The 27,935-nt window shown below is 43.8% G+C and overlaps 1 protein-coding gene across 1 annotated transcript in view; it reads right to left on the bottom strand.

Annotated features, from left to right (window-relative positions):
- FAM20C (FAM20C golgi associated secretory pathway kinase) overlaps positions 1-27,935 on the bottom strand; it is a 58,445-nt gene that overhangs the window by 13,969 nt on the left and 16,541 nt on the right. The window lies entirely within an intron of this gene.

The following is a 27,935-nucleotide window of genomic DNA, read 5'->3' as shown; positions in this document are numbered from 1 at the left end:
CAACATCTGGGTCCCACCTCTACCTGTTTTGAAGTCCTCAGAGGGAGATAAGCACAGCAAAGCTGCCTGCAGAGCATCTGCAAGGGAGGACAGCTCTCCAGAAGAGGAAAACAAAGCTCTTTCTCATTCTCTGCTGCCACAGGTGGCCCAGCTGACAGCTCATGAGTCACTCGTGCTGCCTGCTGGCAATTAAAATACAGCTCCTGCATGGGGACCTAGGTGCATGGGAGGCTTTGGGATCGTGCTGGTGCAGAGCCCAAACCTCCCCTGAAGTCCTAATTTTGGGGTTGTTTGGGACCTGAAGCTGTGTCCACCCACCACTGTGACTGCCAGAGCTGCTGTCTGTCCACAAACCCACCTGGGACTCTCCAAGCTGCTGGAGAAACCAGATAAGTCCTGTGGTTTTTGGCTGTATGAAAATTTTGCTGTGCACCCAGCAGGGTCTGAAAGCCTGATATCCTTTCTCAGACGTTCCTTTTTATTATATTAACATCTTGGCAAGGTACTCTATCTTGCCCTAAATGATGAACAGCATCAAGGTACTTGTGTCCAACAGAACTCAAGGTCAGAGTGACCTTAAACACCCCAGTGATGCTCTGGAAAAATGGCACTGACCATTGTCACAGCAGTGGTCATGGAGGTGGCCAACACTTGGCAGAAGTCCTGCCAGGGAGCTGCTGAGGCCACAAAGAGTTCACAAAGACACAAGCTAAAAGCGAGCCTGGCATAAAATAAAAAATAGTATTTTGCTTTTTCTCCATAAGAAATGCAAAAGGGGAAGGAGCACCACAAAGAGGAAGAGGGGAGAGCAGAGCCTCTTGCTAAGCAGTCAAGGCAAGAGTTAGGAGAGCTGCCAGCTCATTGTGCATATTCCCTTAAAAAATGAAGGAATGAGCCCTGAATATTAATTCAAAGAAAAAAGATTAACCTATTTCTGCTGGCCATAAAATCACATATTTGTATGTAACCTTCCCTCCTCTACAGATTTTAAGATTTGATTTCTTCAACAAATCCTCACCCCAAGATTTTGCAAGCTTTACGCACATCAAGCACAGCAGATAAGGTGCAGAAAATATTACTATTAACTAATCAATGCCATCTGCTTTTTATCTCCTGGACACTTCAGAAGAAACCATGGCCATTCCTTTATGAGAAAATCTTGCTGCAGAAAATCAGACTGAGCTGGGGGCTGGATCTCAGCCTTGCAAGCACAGCCCTGCCCCAGCCCAGCCCGTGTGCTCCCTTTCACCCCCAGCAAGGGCTGAGGATATTTTTCATTTGAGAATAAGCACAGCTGTCCTGCAGGCTCAGGCTTGTGTGTACAAATTTTCCTGCTGTCATAAAGTATTATTAAGTGGTTGCACACCCTCCTAAGGAAATAATGAAAATGATTGCCCTAAAACCTTCAAAAACGGACACCGAATCCACAGTGCAATCTAGACAATGGAAATACCAGTATTTTTTGAACCTGATGACACATCATGAAACAAACTCCCAAGTTTCTTCAGTGCTTAAGGTGCTTCCCTTCCCTCTACAAAAAGCCACTTTTCACATGGTCCATGCCCATGTCCAACACATGGTACCCACTTCTCTGCCTCTTGAAAATACCATGTTATTCAGAAAATAGACTGGAAGGAGGATTTACCAACCCCCCAAGATGCTTTACATTCCTTATATTCCTCTGCAGAGCTCTCCAGATCTAAGATGTAGCAGATCCAAACATGAAACCCTCTCCTGAAACAACCTTGAAATATCCTTTGTGCTGACTTACTCCAATCTTCCACAGATACAACAGAAACCTGCTTTCTTGGATCAAACCTTAACTAGGCAGGTTGTTACTCAAGCAGACATTTATTTTTAATTTCATGTCTGCAGCAGCACCTGAAGAGGTTCCTTGGGAATTCCCCAGCCAGAGCAAGCTGCCACACCACCAGCAAACACTAACATGTGTGTGGGTTGTAGCCCAAGAAACACAACTGAACTCACAAAGCCACATGAGCCTGATAGAGCTCTGAACCAATGCCATTAACAGACTGATATGAGAATGGCTTCAAGTGTCAAAGGGCACATCCATCATAATCTAGAATGTTTACTTCATCCAACTGCATTGATATATAATTTTATTTTATCCATGTTAAAAATTGCCTTTTTTTTTTTAATTGTGCACAATCTAATCAAGTCTGGTTTTTGCTAATTCTAATGATTTATTCTGATGTAAAAATATAGAGAGGTGGAAGATTAAACTTCTCTCAGCAAGTCCAATCAGTTACTCCAGCTTTAGATCATGGTAACTAGTCTTCAGCCCCTAAGTAACAGGCTGGGAAAGGGGAATGAACTCCCAGACCCTTCCAGGTCAAGTAAAACATCTCTTAAAACAACACTGGAACTGATCCACACCAATGCATGTTTTAAATCAGAATTGCATTTTAAAAGGGAAAAAACCCACCCCTACATACAAGTTAGTTTGATTTTGTTATCTGATGGGTATTGAAGGTTATTGTCTAATAAAATGACACATATAATGAGATACTTGAGCACAGAGACCACCACAACTTCTGAGGGACAGTGAATTCCATTCTGAGCCCCTCAGTGCCAGCAGTGCCATCCCACCCCGAGCAGGGACAGGTTCTGCACAGGTTGCAGACAGTGGGAGAGGATTTCTGGCAGCAGCTCTTATTTTGCAAACAGTTGGAATCTGGTGATCCTCTCTTTGGAGAAGGATTTGGCAGATATTTATAACGGCAGGCTGGAAAGCTTTGGAGGAGAGACAGATGGAGGTCTGTTGATGCTGCACACAGTTAAAAATTACATGGTGGCACCAGCCCAATTACAGCATGAGGAAAAGACAAATCAGCATGGGAACACGTGTAGCAAAAAAGGAAGAACTAAGGGGAATCAAAGCCCATGAAGATTTTCCCACCATGGCACAACTCAGAAAACACATAGGAAGCAAAGAATGATTTTAAACAGGACAGGGGCACGTTTGTGTTGACACAAGACAAGATGCAACTGTGATCTGATCTGGTGGCTATAGAAGTGAGTCATGCTTACAAACAGAAGAAAGAAAGCTGCTCTGATAAAAGAACAGTCATGAATAAATCTGGTGAGTCAGCTCCTTTCTAGATATGGTTGGGACCTGGTTTGGTGTTCAGTAGTATTTGGATAAATCAAATGGTGATTTGTGTTCAAAAATAACTGGAAATTATTTCTGAAGCTTGAGAAATAATTATTCATATTTATATTTTAAGCTTCTCTTCAATGTTTCTGTAAGCATTTTTTTTTCTTTTTTTGCCAATTACTCGGTCCCCCAGTCTCAGCATTAATAACTTCTCCTGAGTTTTCTTTTTGCTGTTCATGAACCAAGTCACCACAGGGCAACTGCAGGTTCTGTAGACACTCTGGTATTTTAGAAAACAGTATTATAAAAACTAAACCTTTACCATGGAAATCTGTATTTAGTTTCCAGGATCACTAGCATACACCTGCCTAAACTACCAGGATTAATACCCACCAGGGCCGTGCATTACTCGAAAGAATCCTGCTCAGTGCCAGACTTCCTCTGCTCTGGAGGGGTTCTATTATCTGTACAGCAGCCAGAAAGCTAGAAAATAGGGCAAAGAGCCCAAAGTGAGCTAAGTGTTATCCTGACAGACACATGCTGTCTTCCCATGCTGCAGTCCAGAGACATCTCTGAGACACCTCTTGTGTCAGAGCCACATCCCTGAGCTAAGGAGAGGAAGTGCTGCTGCTTGGAAAACAGCTCCTTTTAAACAGGCTACCCTCGTGTTCTGACACATAATCAGGGGAATCAGCTGCTGGGATTAGGGATGATTAGGGAGCACGACAAGGAGCTTTGCAGCAGCAGGGAGCAGGTTTGCTTGGGTCAGGCCATTTTGCAGACAGAACCCCTGCCTGACCCAGCCAGGGGAATTGGGCAGCAGCAAACTCACTAAGAGATATAAACCAGTGAGGCTTTGTAATTGCATTGGCAGGGACAGGACTAACACTGATAGAAGCATAATTTGGCTATGGGAACAGATAACAGGAGATTAACTGGGTCCACCCACAGCTATAGTTGCTATTCTTCTCCTTTGGAAAGCAGCTTTCCTCTCTTCCTGTGGAGCACTTAAATACCTGTCCTGAAGCCCAGTTGCAGGCTTAACAGTTCATGCACAATGTTACCTAAATGATAAAAATATAGCTAATACCAGACTCAAAGGATAGTTACTGCAAGACTAAAAGGTGGCCGCTCAGCAGTTTGCTGCAGTTTCAATGATTTTATCGCCTGGAATGGACTTGGGAAGTCACAAGCAGCCCCTTGATCCAGCACACCACTGAAGCACAGATGCTCCATCAATTCCAGAGAGCCTTTCTTCCAGCACAGACAGGCATGAAATCTCCCAAGCCCCCACTGATGAACTTCTTTGTACTAATGGGAAACTCAGACTGAAAGTCCGGTGTCTGCTTGCGAGATTTTCTCCCTCCCTCCCTCCCCTCCATGCAACACTTATGTCAAATTGGATTGTGCAGCAGGGGGATCTAGAGTGCCCTGGGATCATCTAAAGCTTATTATTCTAAGTAAAGGAGGCAGCCCATGGGAAAAAAAAAAAAAAAAAAGGTGTCTCTGAGGCAGCTGCAGTCCTTAGGAGGGTACTGAGATTTTGCATGCAGAGTTGTATCTTCTGGGAGGGTTTTCAGTGCACTTGGCACCAGTTAGAACAGGTGGGAGAAACACCATTTAATTTTATAATACATTTTAATGGCTTAGTAAGTCCTTAGGACGAGAAATGATACGGCTAATGCAGCTACATCTACAGCAGCAGAGATATCTGGTGCCTATTTCTGCCTCCTTATGGAGCCTTGGCAGCTGATGGCTCTGGCTTTATCAAAGCATTGTGCTACAAAGAGCACTCCCAGGGACGATAGGAGCTGTTTACAAGAGCAGAATATGGGCCAGAAAATGAGTGGCCAACGCAGGAATGCAAAGACATGCAATTTGAGTGGTACAGAAAGGATGTTTGGCCCCTTTCACTGCTATCAACCAAATGACAATATGGGCCCCTGCAGGATATTCAGGCTTCTCCAGTTTAAGTAGCAGCTCTGCAGCTTGGAAAAATGAGAGAATATTTACTGTGGCAGAGAGAGAGAAATTCGAGCAGGGATGTGATAGCAATAGGAATAATTAGCAAACTGCCAAAAGGATAAATACCCAGATCATGCTCTTGTGTGCCAGCCCCAGAGCACTTTTCTCCTGAGCAGACGGAGAGAGCTTGACAACAGCACATGCTCAAGGACCAGTTAGCTTAATATAAACCATAAACTTATGCAGAGAATAACAATAAGCTTCTGAAAGCACACTTGTATGTATAAATACCTTGTTACCTGGCACAGAAGGACAGTGGGGAGAAGAGGGTACAAAAATCCACAGGGACACATAGTATTGAGGTGGGTTTTCTTTCTGTTTCCAGTGGAAAAGCAAAAGGAGGCTCAGGAGGTCACCTAGCCCATCCCCTGGCCCCAGGATGAGATCAGCTAGAGCTAAACCATTCTTGACAGACATTGCTTTAACATGATCTTCAAAATGTACTTTTGTGATCACACAGCTACAGCCCTCCTGCGTGCTGGCCTTCCTCCCCTGCTTCCTTCCAGCCTTGCTCTTTCCCCTCATTCCATGATCAAGGCAAAACCACCCCAGAGACACCTGCTGCAGCTGATGTGAGTGCCTTTCTGAGGGGGGATGCATGTGACAAACACACCAGAGCAAATGGCTCCCATTCCTGAAAAGAGCAACCCCAAGCCAAGACCTGGGAATGAACATCCTGCAGATTCCTAAGCTCAGAAGCTCCTTCTTTACTAAGCACAATTAATTTATTTTTAATTCACTAAAAATCCAACCAACCCAGAGCCCTGGAAGCCTATTTTAGGCTTTGCCTTTAAAACCAGCACTGTTGCTAGAAGACAAAAAAGCAACCTCTGATTCCTCTGCACAGGTCAGGGCATTTGTAAAAAGGTTGTGAAAAGTCAGTCCCTTGCTAGGGGCAGAACCAGTGGAAGGTTCCTGCCATCCCATGCACTAGATGTCTACATGTAATTATACAAAAATAAATAAATTTTTAAAAAAATATATATGGATGTATAAAAGCAGGTTTTCACCTGAGCAAAACATTGAGTTACCACTCCTGCCTATACAAGCAGACACAATATGAAGGGATGAATAATCAGGGCAAATAATATGATCCAAGAATATGAAAAATTCATTTCCTTCTCCACTAAAGTATAAAAATAATAACACACCCAGACATTTTCCTCTTTTTGGGGGCTTTTCTGTTTCTTTTAGTGGTATTAATATCTCAAAATGCACCTTCTCTATACTGCTGCCTTTACTGACATTGTGCTGACAGTAAAGTCAAGGCATAATCTCACCAATCATCATTTCATTGTCTACCAGCTCAGAAGAATAGCTCTTTTCTCATTCATTCTTTTGTGCTTTCAAATGCATAAGACATGCAGAGAATCTTTGATCAGCACAAAACACGTAAGAGTTTGATCAACTGGGAAAATTTCCTTCAGCAATTCAGAACATCACTTCCAGCTCTGCCCAGTAAGGAGGTGACTGTCACCACAGGAAAAGCAAATGGAAAAAAAAGTATTAGTGTAAGCACATTTGTCAGGATGTGCTCCCCACCTGTGCTTTTTGGTGTCACTGGTCCCCTTCCTGTCCCCTGGCTGAGAAGATGGGGTGAGATGGGTGCAGAGCTCAACCTGGTCAGAGCTCAGATTCACTGATTCTGAGCTGTTGTGATTCTTATTCTTTCTTATTCTTTCTTATTCTTTCTTATTCTTATTCTTGTTGTTGTTATTGTCTAGGAGGTGGCTGCAAAGAAAGCCACATTAATGAGATGCTGTTACAGAGCAGGCAAGCCATACAAAACCAGAGAGATGAGTTCCAGTGCTACCCAGCTCCAGATGGATGCACAGAGAGGCATTCAATGTACAATCCAGCACATACAGCAATATCTAACACTGCCTGCTGTGGTTTGGACATGATGTGACCAGACAAGTAGGATCATGCTTGGTAACATTTGCCTCTATTTCCCCTGCACCCTGCAAACACTAGTGAGGTGGTTTTTTTTTGCCTTTCATTAAGGAATCTTTAAATGTAAAAGGCAGGCATAGTGTTGGAAATAACACAAGTTTTAGAAAAATTTGAGGTAAGATGAGTTTTTCTAACAATTAAGGGGCTGGTCTCAGTTATTATGGAAAAGCAGCCCCCCTGGATGCTGGGGTAAGGGAAATAAAGCTGCTTTTCACAACCACTGCAGGGCTGCTCCTGCTGCAGGCATTGGCACACACAGCTGCTTTATGGCCAGCAGTGGGGACTGAAGTGTGTATTTCCAAAATCAGAAGCTCAGGTCTTCCCACCCTGGTTTAGAGAAGCCTTCCCCTGCTCAGGGAGCTCAGCAGGAGGATTACAATCCATACTGGAGTGAATTGCACAGGAGGCAGCACACACCCCCAGGAATTACAGGGGTGCAAAGGTGGGACTGGCTGAAATTCATCTTTGTCTCCCTCTTTGAGATGCTGGTAGGGAGGGGGATGCAGAGAGCAGATGAACACTGATGCAGAGTGGCTAAGTGGCAGTGCTTGTTGGGTAGAAATGTTTTTCCATCATCCAGAACAAGCCGGGCTTGCACAGAAAAAATAATGAGTCACGGTGTGAAAAGAAAGGCAAGCTCTGGGAAGCTCCTGTCACTAATTTACGCTGCAGATAAAACAAAATTCTTGACCCAGAAATAAGGTTTGGTTCATCCTTGAGGTAGAAACCTGACTTGACATACAAGAATTGAAAGATTAAAAGGTACTTGACAGCACAACGAAAGAGTTCCCAGTGCCAATGTTAACATGGTCGATGCTGTTGTCACAGCAGGGAGAAAAAATCCTCACAGCAATTAAAAAAGCAGGAGATGTCATTAATGAGGTGTTGCAGTGATATTTTGTGTCTTTTTAAAGACATCTTCATTAAGAAATTATACCACCATGAATATCTTCTGTCCCTGCATGGCCTAGATTCCTTTGTGCTCTTAAGCAAGTGGTGTGAGCATTTTTGCCATGCCAAGCCCATGCTATCTGTCATCTTTCCCCTTGTTTTATCCCTTTGAGGCTCCACTGTACATTGTCTGCTCACCACAAATTGCAAGCATGAAAAACGATACAGCTGCAAAAACTATTTCTGAAGAACTGTCAAGAGCAAACAGAGCTCCATGTGAGCCCAGTTACCTGCAGCCTCCCTTCAGGAAAAGGACTGCAGAATATTTTCTACAGAGGTTTTTCAATATATAACACTTCTAGAGGTCTGAGAGCACAGGAGGAAAAAAATTATGTGTAAAATTAGAAGTCTGAAGCATTTCTTCAGCCCTGAGAATGTTATTCAATATGTCTGGGGTCATTAAGGGCAGGGATTTAATGGAACAATAACATTAAACATATTAGAAGCATAGCACAGCTCAAGTTTCTTCCAGCTTTTTGGATTTTTTCTTCTCACTGTACGTGATGTATGTGCCCATTGAAATTCCTGGGTTCACAATAGGTTTATAGGTTAGAAAAAGTAATTACTGCGAGTCTGATGTATTGATACATAATTTCTTCCTTTTTATTCATGAGTTTCCTTGCTATCATTACGAGAACCATGAATACTAGTAAGTTTGTCCTCAAAATCTCCCAGATAGCAGGAAGATCTTAGCCCCGTTTTTCAGCAAAAGCTGCAAAACCAAGGAGCTATTAGGGATTCAGCCCTGCCCTGAGCAAAGCACTCGAGCCTCATTAAGCACATGCTTAACTTTGGGCACACATCTAGCCAGTGAACTGTGTGTGTCCTTGACAGCCAAGCACAGAATTAATCCTTCCTTGGAGCTGTTTGTGCTCAGCACTTTGCAGGAACGAGCCAGAGATCAGCACAAGATCCCTGCAGCAGCCCTGGCCACTCAGCCCGACTCAGAGCTGCTCCTCCTTCTCCTTCTCCTTCTCCTTCTCCTTCTCCTTCTCCTTCTCCTTCTCCTCCCCCTCCCCCTCCCCCTCCTCCTCCTCCTCCTCCTCCTCCTCCTCCTTCTTTCCACCCATGACAACAACTTTTTTGGGAAAAAAATCATTTCCCAAAAAGCATTCTGCCAAAAGCACAGGTCAGTTTGGCCATGGGCTTTGGTAGGCCCCAAAGTCACCTTTGAGGCTGGCCCTGAGGCCTGCAGTTCTCTGGGGGGATCAAGACTCCTTAAAAGCGAAAAATGAGGCTCAAATCCTGCCTTTCAGTGTGTCTCTGTTATATTAACTTCCTCCAGCCAGGTCTCATAAGCTCTCAGAGGTTTATAACACACCCAAGATAGCTCAGCTACCTTTGGAGGCATAAAAATCAGCAGGATGGCTTCTGTTGCAGTGTTGGAAACAAAAAGGTTTAATAAAAGGCAAAATAACAAACAGAGAAAAACTGAGCCAAGATGCAAGAGGTTCTTGTTCCTGGTAAAACAACTCACAAAAGCAATTAGTTTCTTTGTTCACTTCTTTTTCTAGTAAATTGCCCAGGCAGGACGTTTTGGCTTCTGCCCAATTTGCTATCCTTAAGTTTGAGGTGAAATCCCCCAGGCCTATGAGGCGTCTTTTTCACCTAATGGAGGAGAGAAACTTCTGGGCTTCTTTCCTTTTTGAGGGGACCTCCACCAACAGGGAGCACACTCCTATATGTCTCCTGCCCCACACAGGCAAAAACAAAGAGATCTAGCCAGGCTCAGACAACTTTTGTGAGCTCCTGTGCTCCTGAAATGCCTTTTGAGCTGTGCCTGGTAGAGGAATGTGCTGAGGGGCCACAGGGCAGTACGAGCAACTTGCATGAGCACAATGTACAGAACCAACATTCTCCTCTCCAGGCCAAAATTTGCCTGAACTTTGTATTGACACCTCTGGAAGCACCACAGTTTTTGCACTCCCTATTCAGCACATTTGGCTCAGGCTCCCTCTTCCAATTTGTAGTGGAGAGTTTGAATTTCTGCACCCCGTGTCTCCCTCTCACTCATGAAGTTGCAGTTCTTAAGATCATGTAATAGGAATAAAACCTATGGCTCAGAAGAATAAATAAAAGTGAAAAATCTTTTGTTTTGTGTCATGGCTGACCTATATATCTGCATTTGTATAGGAGAGCTGTGCTGTCCCAAGGACCCTAAAGCAGTAACCAGCACCAGTAACTAAGATCATGCTCCCTTCTCCCTTCCCACCTGCCCATGCAGAAGTTCAAACACTTTTGGCTTCAGATTTCCAGTTTACCATTCAAGAGCTGCTGGATATGGAACTGCACTGAGTGCCCCAAGACTTCAGACAAATAACTAACATCAAAATCATTAATGGGACAGAGCCTACATAGTGTGTGCACCAATATTTTAAGAGCATTGAATCCTATTTGTGAAGCTGCTTTACCAGCTATGTATATCAAAGTTTCAGTACAAAATGAGAAATAGGGGATCAGAGCATCTTGTGCAACCTCCTGCTGCAAATCAGCACCCACCTTGTGAGTGCCAGCAGACAGCTCAGCCCCAGCTCCCACACATCCTTTCCCCTGAGAATGCCCCACAGAGGGGCCAGAGGATGCACTGGTGCCCCATCCTTCTGCCCATCAGAGAGGACTTTCACCCAGTTCTGCTTTTCAAGCTTGCTTCAATCCCAGATCCTGAGACTCTTCCATAATTGTGCCACTGAGGACAGCAGGCATGTGCTTCCTGTGAGATAATTGCTCTCCAGGACTGAGTGTTTCCAATTCCTCAGAGGTGTGAGTTCCCACTAAAGCACACACACCCCTGAACTCACCTTCCTGCTGCTGTTAACATTCCTTAACCTGTGGCAAAGGGTGATGTGCCTCTCTGAGCTGGAAAGGAGGTGTAATTGCCTGCCTCAGACTGCTTCATGGTTACAAAAGAAAAGAGAGATGCTTTGATATGGTGTGGTTATTTCATTGCTCTAATAAAGCAAACCATGCAACCTCTCTGTTTCCTCATTTATTTTATTTTAACTCCTGCCTCATTACCACTCCTGCCAGCAAACACAATCTCTGTGAAGAGTGCCCAACTTATTCTCTGCCCTCAGCTGCTTCTGCAGTTCGTGGGTGACCCCTCATTTTCTCATGTGTTTTCTTCCCAACCAGAATTTTGCCTAAACAAGGAATATGGAGCAGCACTTTGCTGCTGGCCATGCCCCAGCTGAGCTCTGGCACTGGCCCCATCCCACTGCAAAGCCCTGCAGGTGATTCAGTACACCTCTGAGGCTGATTTCCCCTCACCCACACATCTCCCACCTGGATTATTTCCATCTGCAGAGGGTTACATGTTTGGCAATGTGCTGATATCACCACTTTGAGCATTTCTCAGGGAGTTACTTACTGCCTGCAGGCTGCCAAGGTGACTTACAAGTGCAAATATTCCTGGGTGCTCCTAAACCTCTCAACAACTTGGGAACAGCATTCCTCAGCCTCACTCAGAGGATGCCTTAGCTTCTCAAGTAGAACAGAGTAGAAGTAGTGGATTATCTTGGTATTAACCCAAATGTTTCACTTCCTGGCTAAATTTGATGTAGTTAACTCCATCTTCCTCATCCTTGGTTGTTCGTTTATTGCATGAGAAAGTGCATACTGGGTTGGAAGCTTTTTTAGTAGCCTTTTCACAGAATAATCACACTGTTTTACAGACCTATAAAAAAACCCCTTTTCTTTCTCTCTAAACTTCTCCTTTTCCAGGCTGGAAACCTTCCCTGCTAATCCACACTTTATATTAAGGGCACCACACGAGTCACAAATTACACTGGAAATTACACATCAGGGTCCTTTAAGCTTACAACTGTCTGCATGAAGTGTGGGTTCATGCTCTGCAGCCCACAGGGAGTCATTGGGTTATTCCCAGGGGAAAATCAAACCATATTAGCATCTCTTCCCTCTTCTCCACCTCCACTGAGAAGGAGGATTTTAACCTTCTGGCCTCCATGTGGGCCCTGATGCTGGGGAGCTGCAAATATAGTCCCTGCTTGCCACAGAGCATCATCCTTCTCCTCCTTTTATCCCAGTTATAGACACAGCATTTTAGGGAAAAAATGGATGTGCAGCTTTGGAGGAGAATCATTTAAAATGACAGCGGATGCAGGATTTCAAAAGGGCTCAGTATTGGCCTAAACTCCTCTTAAAAATAATTAAAAAAAAAAAGACCTATTGAAACCTCTGAAAAATATTCCATATGAAAAGATAAAGAGCAAAAGGATGTTAGGGGAAGATCTCTGTGGCACTGCAAGGGAAGGAAGGCTGTGGCTGGCTTGGCTGCTCAGGGCAATCACTGTTTTATATAAAGATCTCCCATCAAGTGCAATCACTCGGTGAACTCCCACGCTCGAGGTGCAGACCAATATTCACGCTTGGTGGGTTGCAAAAATGCACCCACTCAGAGCTGGAGTGGAGATAAAGAGAGGGATCTGTGTGTGTGTGTGTGCAGGCAGACACAGGGAACATTTCCCTCTGCTGTGCTGAGCCAGTGGTCAATGTGAAACAGGTGTGCCCCACTCTTAGACATTCATTTCAGCTGATTTAAACTTTACAGTCTATCTGCATTGAGGATGTTTGGTGAGATAAGGGGAGATTTTAATAAAGTGTGAGAGGGTTGATAAAAAAAAGCAGAGCTCAGAAAAAACAACACGTGAAAAAAACAGGCAAGAGTAGAGGACAAGAGAGGGGAGGAAAATTATGCAAAAGATGAGGAGTAAAAGCTTTAGTGGAATGATATTCTTGCCAGATTTTTTTCTTTTTTTATGGAGCTGATTTATGACATGCAGCTGCTTTTCTCTAACATTGAATGTCTGGTTACCTCTCCTTGAATTTTAAACTGTGTTTAAATGTCTACAAAATGTGAAGCTTATCTACTGTATGTACAGAGTGATAGTTGTGTGTGTGCACAGCCCACAGCAGTTTGGTTTCAAAGACAGAATGATATTTTTCCCAAAGCCAAGGACACTTGTATTTCAGTTTTCCTCCTGTGTGGATAAGCAAATGGCAGAGCAAAGCAATTGTGTGCTTTAACCATTGGACTTCATTGTCCCATTCCTGCAGCACTTACTGCTTTTCCTCTGGGTTTGATCCAACTTTCCTTCTACTCAGTGAAAGGTTTCCCATGAGTTCCAGGTGAATTAGATCAGGAAAGACAGAGCCAGTTCATAGAGTGGGACCTGACCTGCGTGTACTCAAATGTAAAGGGCGGTGAATTCATGGGAAAAGCTCCCTGTTGACTCCAGAGGATTGTGGAGCAGATGCAGACTCAACCAAATAACTGAATGAGCCACCTGTGACAGCAAACACCCTGTTCTCATCCATGCCTGGATGAGGGGGACAGAAGACATAACCTCTGGTTTTAGCATTTAGTTTGAATACACCCATGATATCCTCCATAGCTCTTGCCAATATCAAGGAGGATAATGCAGGATTAAGAAAGAGCAGGAGCTGAAGAATATTAAATTAATATTGGAAGTTCCACTCAGTCTAGAGCACAGTGAGTTTCTGACACTTTCAGGACCTGAGATCTCAGACAGCAAAGAATACACAAACCATCTTTTTGTGGTTTATTACAGGTCCCTCGAGTTCCCTCCTTAAGCAACCTCCAATAGGCTGCTATTACCAAATGCCTGAGTAAATTCCAATAAAGTTGAGTGAAGATCTTCATTTTATCACAAATATTGGCAAGAATTAAACCTGTTTTTTTTTTTTTTCTTTTTTTCCCCCTGTGTGCTGTTTTCCATGCTCACAGGCAGTGATTGTATTGACAGGACTGCTCCACATCAATATGAATGTCAGGGAAGTATTACAGGATTAGTTACAGACTGCCAGAGCACCTCTGGACTAAATCAGCTTATTGGTTCAAACAGGTGGAAGAAGATACCAAAAGAAGCAAAACAAAGTGGGCTCCTTGCTCACCTCCAGGAAAACAAGGAAAATGACCCAAAGGTGCAAAGATTAAATTTGACATTTCATTTTTTATACATATACAGATCTTTTTAGTCACCTCTTTAAAAATATTAGCTCTAGCCTTTGATTTCCAGCATCACATATGCTGGTGCTACGATGTCACAACGTTTTCAATGTCCCCACTGCTCTGGCAGGGGCAGAGGCCAGAGCAATGGGGACAGTGAAAACACAAAAAAACCAAAACCCCACTGTTTGTATAAAATACCATAAGAATTAAACACTCGGTTGTTCTTAATCCTTTTCACCTAGAGGAGAAAATAAGAGGACAAATCAAGTGAAGTCAAGTCTTTTAGGGCATATTTCCAGCTACACCTTTTCTTCCCAGAACATGCAATAAGTCTTTAAATGACATCCTAAATCTGATTGCCTTTGCAGCTGACCAGTAAGCCCCGTGGACAAATAGCAGATCTATTTTTGATATGACCTTAATAGTTTAAATCCTGCCATTAGGTACATGCACACAGCTCCCAGGGACATAGCAAGAGTTCTCCTTCATCTTGCAGTGCTGGTTTTGCTAATGATTAATTTTCAGTTCTGTAAGCTTAATGAAGACATTGTTTCCACTTATCTACAGGTCAGATGGCAACTGCAAAGCAACTTAGTTGTTAGATGGCTGTGGATTCCCTGCTGATATGTCTGATTATTTATGCACAGTGTGCATTTTTAATAGATGACCATATTAAATTATATGCTTCTCCCTTATTATTTCACGATTTTCAATGGTTTTTAATTCCTTTTCTTTGTAAGAAGGAAGGAACAATGACTCAGTCCTGCTAATGAAATACCTATGTACCATATCTGCATCTTTAAAATTATTGGAATTTCTTCCTTGAGGAATATCAAAGATCAATATCTTGAAATTGTTGATTTTTATCATGAAAATAAAGATGAGAAAGATGAGAAAGATTTATATCATGAAAATAAAAATGAGCCCTTTTTCTTTTTCTGAAAAGTGAGATTTTTCTTCTTTCTGAACTATTCTGAGAGATCCAGTCAAAACTTTTCACAGCAAGCCTCGTGCCCAGCTGAATTCCCTCCTGCACAAATCTCCTTTGTGCCAGTTCCACCCAGCTCCAGCTCTGAAAACTGATCTTCTCCAACATCACCGGGCAAACACCTGCGCTCCATGCAGGTATCACCTCAGAGCGATAGGAAAACCTGTCCTGGGGTGCCAAAGAGCAGCCCTGGTCCACCTCCAGAGCAGAGCATGTGGTACAAGCAGGCTGGGAGGGAAGGAGGAAAGGCACAGACCCACAAAGCTGCTTTGTTGGGTTTAAATCTGTGTCTGAGCTGCCACTCCTTGACCTGCAATCACACAGGCACATGGCAGCCAGCTTCTCCTTGGGACACAGAGTGTGGGGACACTGAGCTTGGAAATGAGATCCAGAGAGAAGGGTCTGTCAATTGCAGGAGAATTTTCTCACTTCTTTATAAATGTGACTACTACTGAAACGTTATTGAACTAAAAATAACTGAGCCAGTTCTAGCTCCAAATGTGATCAGCCCATAAATAGTGGGATAAACTCCTTCCAGGCACATCATGTACTTGATTTCCATTTGCAACACGTACTAAAGCTCTGCTTGTGCATAAGTAATGCCCACGGATGGGAGATGGCAAATTTTCCTTTTTCCACCACACAAACCACTCTCACCTCAGCGAGCACAGACACGATGCTGCTTTCACACACAGAGTGATCTTTGCTCTCTGAGCACTGCAAGAGCCACGGCTGCTTCTGTACAGGGGAGGTTTTAACACCAGAATTGCAGATTTCAAAAAGCAACATATGCTCACAGACAAAGGCAAGGCTGTGAGGAATTTATGGGGACCTTACATTTCCAGAACTGCTTAAAAGAATCTCCATTTTCACCACACTCATCGACTGTGTGTGTTTGGGGTGGCAGGGGAGGCTCCAGAGCTCTTCATTTCCCTTCACCTTATTTTGCACTTCCAAGTCCTAACCCTGGGTTACAAATTTGATGGATCACAGTTTGTCTGCCATGATGTTAAGTTAAACAACAGTCTCATTCCACACAATAATTACTGCAAACAATTTCATTGTCTAAGGGGTGCTTTGCAAGGTTATGCATTAGCTAATGCTGCCTCTGTCACTGTTCATCACATGAATATTCCCTTTACCTGCTGTGTCTGTGTGTGCCTGAAAGAACTGTGGCATTTTTAATGGCATAATTTCCTGGGATGAACTGAAAATCAGCACAGCACAGCCTGCATTATTTATATGCTGAGTCCTACAAATGGCAAGGAAAATACTCCAGTTTTCCTGGAAATAAATATATTCATCATCCTGAAGCCTTGTGCACAGTAGACTTTATGTCACTGAAGGAATTTAATTACTACCTGAAAAGCATCTTCATTTTGCTAGATTTGTAACAAAAATAGAATGTCTAGACACATTATAATTTAAAGACAAAAGACTCCTTACCCACCCAAAAATACCCCATGTTGATAAATGTAGAAACATGCCCTACTGTTGCTGCTAATCAGTAGAAAATTCTTAGCATTTTTTACAGCATGAGATAAATTGTAGATTGAGCCAATTGGGAATACTAATGACAGAAGCCATAAAATATTTTGTAACATCAATTATGACTAAAGGAAAAGGACTTGCACCATAGATCAGCAGAATATTTTGCAGCCGTGCTTCATTTAAGACTATGATTTCTGAACATGATTTGGGAGTTGATTTGCCAAGAAGAATGTTCAGGAATATAAAACTGGCAGCTCTGCAACTGTGGTGCTTCTTCAATTCAGCTGTAGCTGCAGAATTGCCTTCGATGGGAGGCTGCAGGTCTGTGGAACCTGACAGATCACCAGACTCCAGCTGAGTTGCTCAAATCATACAGGACTCAATAATAAATGATCTGATTGCAGTTAGAGCCTTAAAATGGTTATGTTACATTCAGTCCTCAACTAAAAAGCGATCTGAGAACTACAAAAGGACTTTTCCTTAAACTCAGATTTGTTTTTACATGTTCCTTATTGTTATGCCCAGACTACATCCCTGACCATGCTCCACAGGCAGATTCCAAGGAAATGCCAATTTCTGCCTTTTGACATGCAGGTCTTATCAGAGGAGGCCACTATTTTCTGCTTTACACTCTGTCACGTATTTCGAAACATCATTGTAACTTCACCAGCTTGTTTTTAAAAAATCTACTTATAGGGATCCTTCCATCCTGATGGAATTGCCATTTTAAAACCAGAGATGATAACCAGAGAAATAAATTGAAACGGGGACTGTGACAAGGAGAAAAGTTACATAGCAAAAAGGAAAAGCCAGGCTCTTATTTTCTTCCCTTCTTCCTCTCCTTGACACAAAAATTATTTCCTTGCCCCAAAATAAACCAACCAGTAGATTCTGCACCAACACATTTAAAAGCAGCTGTCCTCCTCCTGCTGCAGAATGAATTCCCAATAGTTTTACACCACAGGAAAATAACTTCCCACCCAGATACCTCTTGTACTCCTCACACCAGCCTTGCTGCAGCTCCCCATTAAAGACGGACAATATTTGGTCACAAGGTGGTTAAATTAAATCTTTCCTCAATACAGAGGAGTTATCCACGTTCAGCCTGCAGTGCTCCAGCCAGATAATGCTTTGCTAATGATGTCTGCAGTTAGATGACAAATCAGGCTATTTAAATTGCCTCAGCACATACATCCTTTACAGGCAGGGTATCCAGGTAACCATGCTAGCACGGCTTCGAGGTGGGAGGGAGAAAGCAAGAGCTAATTTCTTCAGCTAGGTGGAAAATTAATCCTGGAGAGATCTGGCTGGTTTGTTATGGTCAATTTAAAGGCAAAACGATTTAAAAGTAATTGTTTAAAAAGTGTTTTTAAGATAGGTGGTTAGGCAAGAAAGGACAAAATTACAGTTTTTCAAAAATACAATAATGGCTGGTTTTGTTCCTGAAAATAATTAAAAGTATTTAAAGGCCCTCAATAGGAAGCTTCAAATTCCAGGAAAATATCAGGGAGGAATGTCAAATGCTGCAACCAATCACCTTTTTGTAAATGTAATGCTAAATAAAATATAAAATGCTGGATTGCCTTGTTTTGTTTTGTTTTCCCTGAAACAAGTTCAGCAACATTTTCCATCCCTGGTCAAGGAAATGTTATTTCTGTATTAGATGCTGCTGTGGCCCCACTTGAGCCATGTTTGTTGATGTCCTTGAACACCTTTGAGAAGGTTTAGCTCATCAGTGATTTGCTTTGGGGGGACATGGGGGATATGGAAACTTTTCTGTGCCCTGGCCTGGGCTGAGGCTTGTTCAGGGTCTCAGCCTCCACTGTGGTCTCCAGTCTGGGTGCTCTGGATATCTTTGGACATCCTAAATATTTTAGGGAGGGGAAGGGGATTCCTCCAGCTGATTCACACACAGAAATGCTGGGATGAGACAAGAGAGCAGATTTTATTTCCTCTGCAGGCCAGGAGGGCCACAGCATTTGACCCCACACACAAGAAAGGGGTGGGACAGGGAAAGGACCCTCAGGCTGCCCCATCCCTGGGGGGCTCAGCTGTGGATTCTGCCCTGGCACTGCCACCTGGGCAGGCTTTTGCCATCTGCCAAGGCAAAGGAGCCACTCACACCCTGGTGTTGCTCCTCTCCTGATGCAGACCAGATTTTAAGTGTTCACTAAGTCTATTAAACAGGAAAATACAAACAATTTCTGACATCCCTTTCCTTGAAAACTATTTTGGAAAATATGACTCATTTACTGCTCTTCTAAACAGGAGAAGTAATATTTTCCAGCACTCCCTGAGGATGCATGTAACTAGAAGCTAAGCCAGATGTAGAAATGTCTGCAAAGGTTTTCATTCCTTTCATTTAAAAAAAAGAGAAGGAAAAAAAAAAGAAATGAAAACTGTAAAAGAAGAGTCAAGGTATTATTGGGTTTTAAAGCACTGTTGGTCTTTTGATTACCCTTAAAAAATCAGATCAGATCACAAAGAAAACACAGCACATGACCAGCTAGAGAAGGTCACATTGCAAAAGCATGCAGGTGGTCTCATTGACAGTGAATGCAATAGAAGCACAAATCTTCCAGCCACCAAACAGCCTCTCCTGGCTTGGCAATTGCCATGTAGAATATCTGATGAACTCTGATGTCTCACTGCTCAAGGATAAAATCCCAGCAGGCAGGGGCTGTAGGTACAGCTACACAGTCAGAGAGGAAATATCTTGTATTATTCCGGCAACCACTTATTTTATTCACCAGAATTAAAACCTCTTCACGGACAAAAATTGGGAGTTTTTTTCATCCCATAAAGGAATTTTAGATTTCTATAGAATCATTCAAAAGCAATTAAAATCCTGCTCCTGTTGATGGATTTGTATTCCTTGCTCACAGTGATGTCAGGCTTTGAAATTCAGGGCTGTTGAGTGCAATTCTTTGGGGCTTTGGAGTCACTGCTGAGTGCCAGAAAATATATTCCTTAAGTTCACAGATATTAAATAGCTTTGGTAACACCAAAATAGTTTCAATACATGTAGCTTTTAAATCTAGAAGACATTGCAATAAAGAATTTGTGCAATATCAGGCAATTCAATACATTTTTTAGGAGAAGGGAAAGATGAGAGAATCCAATAACATAATAAGAGTACAATTAGCTAAGAGGGATCAGGGAGCTTTTCCAAACTGTCCTACTGCAAGAGTGACAGGCTTACATTGCCAGGGAAATTATTAACAAAAAAAAATCCTTCAAACACAAGCAAGTAAACAACACAAACCCAGGATCTACATTAAAATTGTTCATAGTCCTCATCCATTTAAAGGTCTGTGTTATTTAAACCAGACAGTGAGCCTCCAACACCACTGTTTGCTTTGGCATCATTTTGTATAACAAAGGAAATTGTTGTTAAAAATGTGATTCAGATGTCAGCAACAGGAGGCTGTTCCCAATTGCAGAGACACAAAATGGCAGGATTCATGCTGCCGGGCCTGGAACTGAGGGATGAGCACTGATTTACAACCCTGAGCAAAAGGAGCCAGCCACACCAAGAATAACAGGGGTCTGGGCACCTCCTGCAGCCCAGGTACCATTCTGATCACTGACAAGGTTATTTTCCTGCCAAAGGATGCAGCACAGAACAGCAAAAGTGTAGGGTGAACAATATTGGACCCAGAACAGAACATCAGCAAAGCACTGATCAGTGGTTATGATTATTGGCTTATCAGCACCACTGATGTCTTACTGAGACTGGCATCACCCCAGGAATCTGGTGTTTGTGGGCAAACAGGGCAATTTCTGCCCTTAGGCCACATTTAGACTTCAGAATCGCTGCAATGTTGCTCTTTGAAAGGCAAATGCAGACAAAATGAGTGAAATAAAGCTATAATCACGCTGCTGCCTGACAGGGACATTGTTAGTGGCCACTAGGCAGAACTGGCACAAGATATGGGTTGGCTCAAGATGATGAGAGCAAAATAAAGTCTTAATAAAGTCTTCAAGGACACCAGCAAAGGCCAGCTGAAGTCAGCAGGAGGAGACCTGTCCCTTGTGCTGCTCTTCTGGGTGCAGCTGGGCCCTCCAGCACAGTTTGGGGTTGGAGAGCTGCAGGGAGGGAGGGAATCATCATGGAGTAAACAAGGAGAGGCTGGACTGGTTTCCTGCTCTAATTTTGGGGTTATGTCACAGCCATTCCAATAGGAGGGATGGGACATGTGGAACCTGTGTTATATCAGGGACAGATCCTTTATGCCTCCCAGCATCACACCCTACACAGCAGGGAACAAGGGGAGGCAGAAAGGCAACAAGCAGTTCTTCAATTTGTTTTTTTTTCCATTTTCCTCCTCCTCTAAACTCTGAGTAATAGATACAAATAGCTGCTCTCCTGCAAAGCTTGTTTGAACTGTGGCTGCCAGGAAATGAAGGCAGTTGATGGGGGCCTGTAAAAGGCTGTTCATTAGTCCTGCCTTCTTTATGAGCTTCTTCAGTCCCAAAGCCAGATGGGTGTGGGAATGCAGCAGAGCAGGGGACTCCAGTGTTCAAAGAAATGACAGGATCCAGCCCTGCGAGGAATTCCTTCCCCATCCCTTCAGATGATGGGGTTAATTAATAACAGTTAATTAGTGATGTGTCAATCATCATGCAGTGCATGCCTGTGTGAGGAGAGCTGCCCCTCAGGGTGATGAGCATTAAGGCCTTCCCTGGAGAAAGTGCTTGTGACAATTTCTGAAGCCTCAGAGAGGATGTTTTAATCCCTTTATCTCAGGATTCACTTCTCACAGGAAACCACCTAGCAGAGGTAGCTAAAGAAATAATTGCTATGCTGTTGCCTTCAAGGTGAGTCTCTGGAGGACACAGGATGGTGGCAGGTGCCAGCTGTCCCCAGAGGGGAGCTCAGGCTGAAAGCACCTCAGAAACTGCCTCATCCTCAGTGATGGAGTACAGGGCAGAATGTGGGGGTATCACCTCTGCTGTGAAACACCCCGTGCCCATGCCAGACACCCCTGGGCCTGCTCTTCCCAGGGTAACTTCAGCAGGGACAGGCATTTGGACAGGAGCAGCGAGGAGCTCAGCTCCCATTCCCCTCTGCCAGCTGAGCATCCCAGGCTCTTGGCTGCCAGGACAGCCAGCCCATCTGCTCACATGGCACCCTGCCCGCTCACAAGTTGTCAGACAATTTCACGGGTGCCAAAAGAACCTGGACTTGAATAGGTGGCCTGGATCTGCTGCAGAATCCATCTCTCAGTGACTGCAAACAGAGCAGGGCCTGTCTGTGCTCACAGAGCCCAGGGCTGGGGGCTCACTCTGGACTGGCACTGCCCTCCACGCTGCAGCATGAGAGCTTTGCACTGCTCCAGGCAAAGCAGCAGTGCCCTGAGTGCTACTGAAGCACAGAAAAACCAGCTTCTGTACCAAAATACCCAGAGTATGCCAAGATAACTTCAAGGCACCATGACAGCACTGGGCACAAAAGCCTGACTCTTGGAAGAGAAGCACAAGCGGAGCAGAAACCCCCGCGGCTCCCCATGGGCTGTGACAAGTAGGTCAGGCAGAGCATGAAAGGGCAAGGTTTGGGCTAAAATCCCAGTTACCCAGCTCCTGTACCTGAGAGGCTGTAAAAAAATTGGAGCTGGCTCTGGAAATAGGAAAATTAGGTAATGGGTAAAGCAACTCTGCACTTGTGGTGGCACTGGGTCAAGCTGAAGGGACAGCTGCTGTCCCCACTTTTTCCAGGGCTGGCACAAATGCTTCTTGCTGCTCCCCATCCTTCTACTGCCAACAGCCCCTAGCCCCACATCTCAATCTTATGGAGAAAATCAGGATTTTGCTATAATTGTCTGCCATTGCCAGCCCACAAGGCAGAGCTGGCTCAGAGCTACAGCACTGCTCTCCCTCCTCTTGGCTGGGGCCCACTCAGGGCCCTGACACAAAACCTGGGTTTGCAACATGAAAGGCTGAAAAATCTCTGGGTTTTATGCCCTGGGAATCAGATTTTCTGCCTAATAAACCCCCTAAAGAATCAGATGCAAAAGAGGTTTGTCTGAAAATCTTGGCTGGGTTGTCTTAGAGTGGTGATTCAAACAGGCACAGAATATAGAAAACACAAATATACTGGGTCGAAATTCCCTTTTTGTGTATCATGAGATAGACTCAAACTAAATACAAGTCAGTCATACTGGAAATCAAAGAAAATTATACCAATTATTGCCAGATTTCCCATTAAACCTACAGATTTATTTAAAATCTCCATCTCTTTTGCTGCTGGTGCCAGCTAATCAAAGCAGTTTAAAATCCATATACAGCCTGTGTGTAGCTGAGGTCTGTGTGCAATATTTCTGCTATTACAGGTCTCCATGGCCAGCCTCATGTGTCCTCTGGCCAGGTGAACACCCTGGCAGGAAGAATTTGGACTACCAATTAGCAAGGTTTACAAAAAGGGCCTTGAAGTGCAAACAGGATCACTTGGATGATGCTGCTGAGAACAGTATCTGGCTTATGTGCTGGCTTGGGGTGTTTTATTATCCATAGCACATAATCCTGCACTTTAAGCTGCTTCTATTTACAACAGTTTTGCTGTCCCCCTGCTACTCTCCAGCTCCCACACGTTTGCAGATGCTACTTACTCTGTGTTTCTGCTACTTCTTCACATGCAAATGAGTCCTTCAGGCTTTCTCACTTTTATTTACCCATATGCAGAATACTACAGCAGGGTGAAAAATTGTAAATTAAGAAGAAAATTACTAAGACTATTGAAAAGGAAAAAAATAAAAACTCAGGAACTTTCAATGTGCCCTAACTCTGTGTTATTAACAGTTATTATGGCTATTTGAAACACACTTTTTTTGTTGCTTTACAGCAGTGAGTCACCCACAGCACCATGCCAAGGGCGTCATTTGGGTTTGTGCTGTGCCCTCTCTCCTGAGCTTTGCCAAACCTTCCTGTCCCGACCTGCAGGACAGGCTGTGGGTCTGTCCTAAATGCCACAGCATTTTTGCACTGTCCCAGACCACAGAGCTCTGCTGCCTGAACTGGTGACCTCTGAGAAGCTGGGCACAGGTCCTCAGTCCAACACTTGCTGTTTCATCAGATCCATTTCACTGCTGCTTATCTCCTGCCCCTTTGGATGGCCAGCAGCCCTAACTCAAAAACCTGTAGAAATGTTGAGGCTTAAATGAGCTGACAAACTTCAAACAAATCTTGGAGCAAGTGGCCAAATCCCCATTTGCCTCCTCCAAAGCGCTGGTGATCCCCAGAGCTATCTCTGTGTGAGATAAAGACCAGGGGCAGAGAAAGAGCAATTTAGCTCCATAAAACATCCAAAAATAACTCCTCCCAGAGGGCAACATGAGGATGGTGCAACTCATCCTCAGGACAAAGCCGTGTGTGCTGCTCCAGAGAGAAAACAGCCTGTGGTTTATGCCACAAGTCTTGCACAAATCATTTTCCCCTCCCTGAATTTCAGCCTCTGGAGACTACTTTAAGGATTATAAATTGTAGAGAAACAGAGACAAGTTCCCATGGAATGTTTCAGGGTAGCAGTATCTGCATATCCCACTGAAAACATTGTGGACACATTTTTTTTTTTGCTTAGATTTACTAGGACATCTTACCTCAGTGCTCTACCAGTCCCCTGTGTGCCAAGCCCTGCTACTCAGCAGTAAATTACAGACTGTGCATTTCATGCCAGCTCTCTGCTTTTCTGCACCATTGATACATGGTAAACTGTGTGAAGTAAGGAACTGAGGAGCTAAAGTGCCTCTCTGATTAAAAGACAAAGCCACAGGATTGCACTTCTTGGTATGCAGAAAATTAAAGTGAAGAAGTGGCTTGATTAAAATCAGACACTGAAGATGGTTCTTTCCTAATATACTGTGGTAATGTAAAAAAAAAAAGAAAAAAAAGAAAAGTTAGCTGCTGCAATAACTGGCTTTTAAAGAAAAAATAAACACCAGCATATCTTTGTTCCCAAAGACTAATTAGCAAGATTCTGTGAGTACCTAGAAGGCAGCTAATCAAGCAGAGACAATTCTGTACTGTAAAATGTGACTGCAGACTCAGGTCTCCCTTCAAACAGTGTTAAGGGGCAGGTGTGCACCTGTGCCCATTTGTGTCAGTGTAAGACAAGAGCAAAAAGAGATATTGAGCATCCTGTTATCATCTGGAAAAAACAGTGCAGCAAACGAGCTGAGGAGAAATGGAAGGCTGTGCAAAAAGCCCCAGACAGAGATTGTGGTGTTGGCATTTCTGTGAGCTGCAGAGCAAAGTCTTCTCTGTCAGGAGCTGAAGGTGCCATGGGGAAGTCAGGAGGGAAGGATTTTGGGGATAATTCACCAGGAGTGGTGGATAGCAGCTTCTCAGTGCTGGGAAGGAGCTGAACCCCATGGAGATGGTGATATCCAGCAAACAGCCCTGGTTTGATTGAAGAAGGTCTGGTCCCTCCCAGCACTGGGACTCACATTGCCCAGTCCTGGCTTAGAGCAGATCCTGCCCTGCTCCAGGAGGGGATAATGCAGGGCCAGCACAGCAGAGCTGCTGCCCAGAGAGGGAAGGAGGTTTATCTTCCCCTCCTGGTGCTGGCACGCTGAAATCTGCTGTCACAGGATCCTGCAGACCCTAATCTGAACTGACAACCTTTGAACTACCTGGGCTTGCAGACATTGACTCTGGGGTCATTCCATGAACTTGTTTGCAGAATTTGAGAACAAATTGCTCCTGAGCTGGATGGGATTGATCAATATTCCAACCAGCAGTTGCTGAGCTGTGGCAAGGGGAAATGCAGAGCACACTGGTGGACAGAGATTGGATTTCACTGCTGTCCAGGGCCATCAGTCAGCCTCAATCCTGATCCAGCTCCCCTTGAAGTCACCACAAATTTTCCAATCTGCATAAATGAGATTTGGACCAGAGGCACTGCTGAGTCCTGAACACAATTGGCACTGAAATACTGAAGAAGTCTGATCTCATGAACAGGATTAGCTATAAAAGAGAAAAACAGTTCATGCATAATATACCAAAAGTTAAAGAGCTAAAATACTACACAGCATCCTCCACTGTCCTTATTTAGGACCACATTCAGATCTCATGCACTTTAAATATCAAAGGATATAATTCATCCAGTTAACTCCAGATTTATTCCTGATATAAGTACAATCAAATGTGCCTATCAGTCTCATTCAGGTAAACATTTCAGCAGGGATTTGGCTGGCAAGGATTTGAATGCCCTTAAAAAGCCCCAAATCTCATGGATGAGGTCCATAGAATATCTGATTACTGATTATTCCTTGCAGCAGCAATGAAAGCACTTCCTCTTCATGATATAACAAGAGCATTCCTGGCAATTTTAAAATACTCCTACATGAACTGAGTGCTGGGATTGCCACTTTCAGCCTTTCCAAGCAGTTCATTGAACCTCAGCTCTCCAGTGACCCACCTTGCACAGAGGCAGTGAGTGGCACAGTAACACTGCTCAGCCCAGGGACAAACCTCAGAGGCTGGGCTGTGCTTTGACCAGCGGCCATCAGCTGGGTGTCACACAGCACATTCCAGAGTGCCAAAGCGCTAATCCTGCAAGGCTCCTAGCAAGGCAGCTACTGGATGCACATCTCACTTCTCTAGCTGCTCAGAGAAAACACTGCAATTTGATTTAATTGCTATGTTGACTTATAACAGTGTGTTTATACTGGATGCCTGCCAGCTCACATGTAACAGGTTGGCAAAACGTATTTCCTCAAAACAGCATGAGATGCGCTGTAATAAGGAAAGCAATCTTTCAGCAGCCTCCATCCTGGAGTTCATTTCAACTCCTCTGGCTTGGAAGCAGTGCCACCAGTGCAGAAGGATTGCACCACCCTAATTGATATGATAATCAAGCCTGGAGGCTGCACTTCCCAGGTACAACAGCCACAACTTCAGACAGGGGATAGAACTGTGGGAAATGAAAGTGATTAACAGTTGTTTGCATTACAGAGATTGTTTGGACTATTTAATATCCCCATCAAAGGATGCATTATTTGTTGAACAGTCCTAAAAGCAAATCAAAGAGAACCTTGAAGAATGTTGCTAATCCTTTGTCACTCTAAGGATGACACCTAAAAACCAGTGAAAAGCTGTGCCTTGCCAATTGAAACAAAAATCACTGAATCATATTCTCATTTACAATGGGAAAGACCCCTAAGATCATTGAGTCCAACCACTAACACAGCTCTGCCAAGCCCAGCTCCCAGCTCAACACCCAGCACACGGCGTAGAGCACTAAACCACATCTCCAGGTGTCACATCCACACCTCTGAGGGACAGTATTAGCTTTTCCATGACCTTGGCTGCTTGATGCCAGCCCAGCTGTGTCTTTGAGCCATGAGATAGCTCCGGGAACATTGCAGCACTGAAAGGTGGGTGTGCTTGTTTCAGCAGAGAAGCAGTTTGCCCCAGACTGTGGCTACCAGCCAGTTCTGTGGCTGGCACTGGGATGGGTCAGGGCCCTGAAGGCTGCAGGAACATGGAGATGCTCCCATGGGCAGCATTATTTCCACAGCAGCAAGTTTCAGGAGGGAGAGTGAAAGTTACAAATAACACAGTCAGCAGTGTTTGATCAGTTAATGAATGCTCATGATTCAAGGGGACTGGATTTCAAACCCCAAAATCCTCTTCTGGCCTGCTATCCCCGTGAGACTAATTGGCTCTACTTAAAGACTTGAACTGCAAATTTCATCTACTGGAAGAAAAGTCATGTGGCTCTTTCTAATCCTGTACTGTGACTTGTAAAATCAGAAGAAAAGAAAGAAGATGTTAAAAATATCAAGTAAAATCTAAAGCTGGAACCAAAACTGGCTTTTATGTGTTCAATCAAAACTGAGTTCACTAGATACAGTAGTATTTCTTTGAATGGAACAAATAAGCCTCAAAGATTTTATAATGAATACCCCTTGCACACATTTGTACAATGCAGTCTATAAAAATGGGAATGAGAGATGTCGTTCCTAAACACAGACCACAGGACGCTTTTCTCACAACTCCAATAACAAGGTATAATTTCCTATCTGATCCTATTTGGCTTTTCCATAAGGAACTGTAAAAACCTCTCTCAAAATCCTGGCACCAGTGTGTGCAATAGGAATCCTAATGCTGGCTCTGCTGGAGCAGAATTTCCCTCTTCAAGAATAAAGCCTTGGGAGGAAAAAAATTGTGTGTTGGTTTTGTGGCTGAGCCAGCTATTTAACTCCACGAGCCAGCAGAAACAAAGGGAAACCAAATAAAACTATAAAGCTACAAATGCTCCTTTTGGACAAGTGAGCCAAAAATCTTTTGACATTTATGGCTCTACCCATCCCTACCTGATAAGTCATACAGAAAGCTGCAACTGCAGATATCAGCAGTCATGGAAATAAATTTTATTATGTTGTATGTACAGTACTAGTACAGTTAGATATACTAATCAT

The sequence above is a fragment of the Molothrus aeneus genome, chromosome 16 (assembly GCF_037042795.1).
Source record: "Molothrus aeneus isolate 106 chromosome 16, BPBGC_Maene_1.0, whole genome shotgun sequence".
Taxonomy (NCBI): domain Eukaryota; kingdom Metazoa; phylum Chordata; class Aves; order Passeriformes; family Icteridae; genus Molothrus; species Molothrus aeneus.
This window is presented reverse-complemented; position numbering and strand designations above follow the sequence as displayed.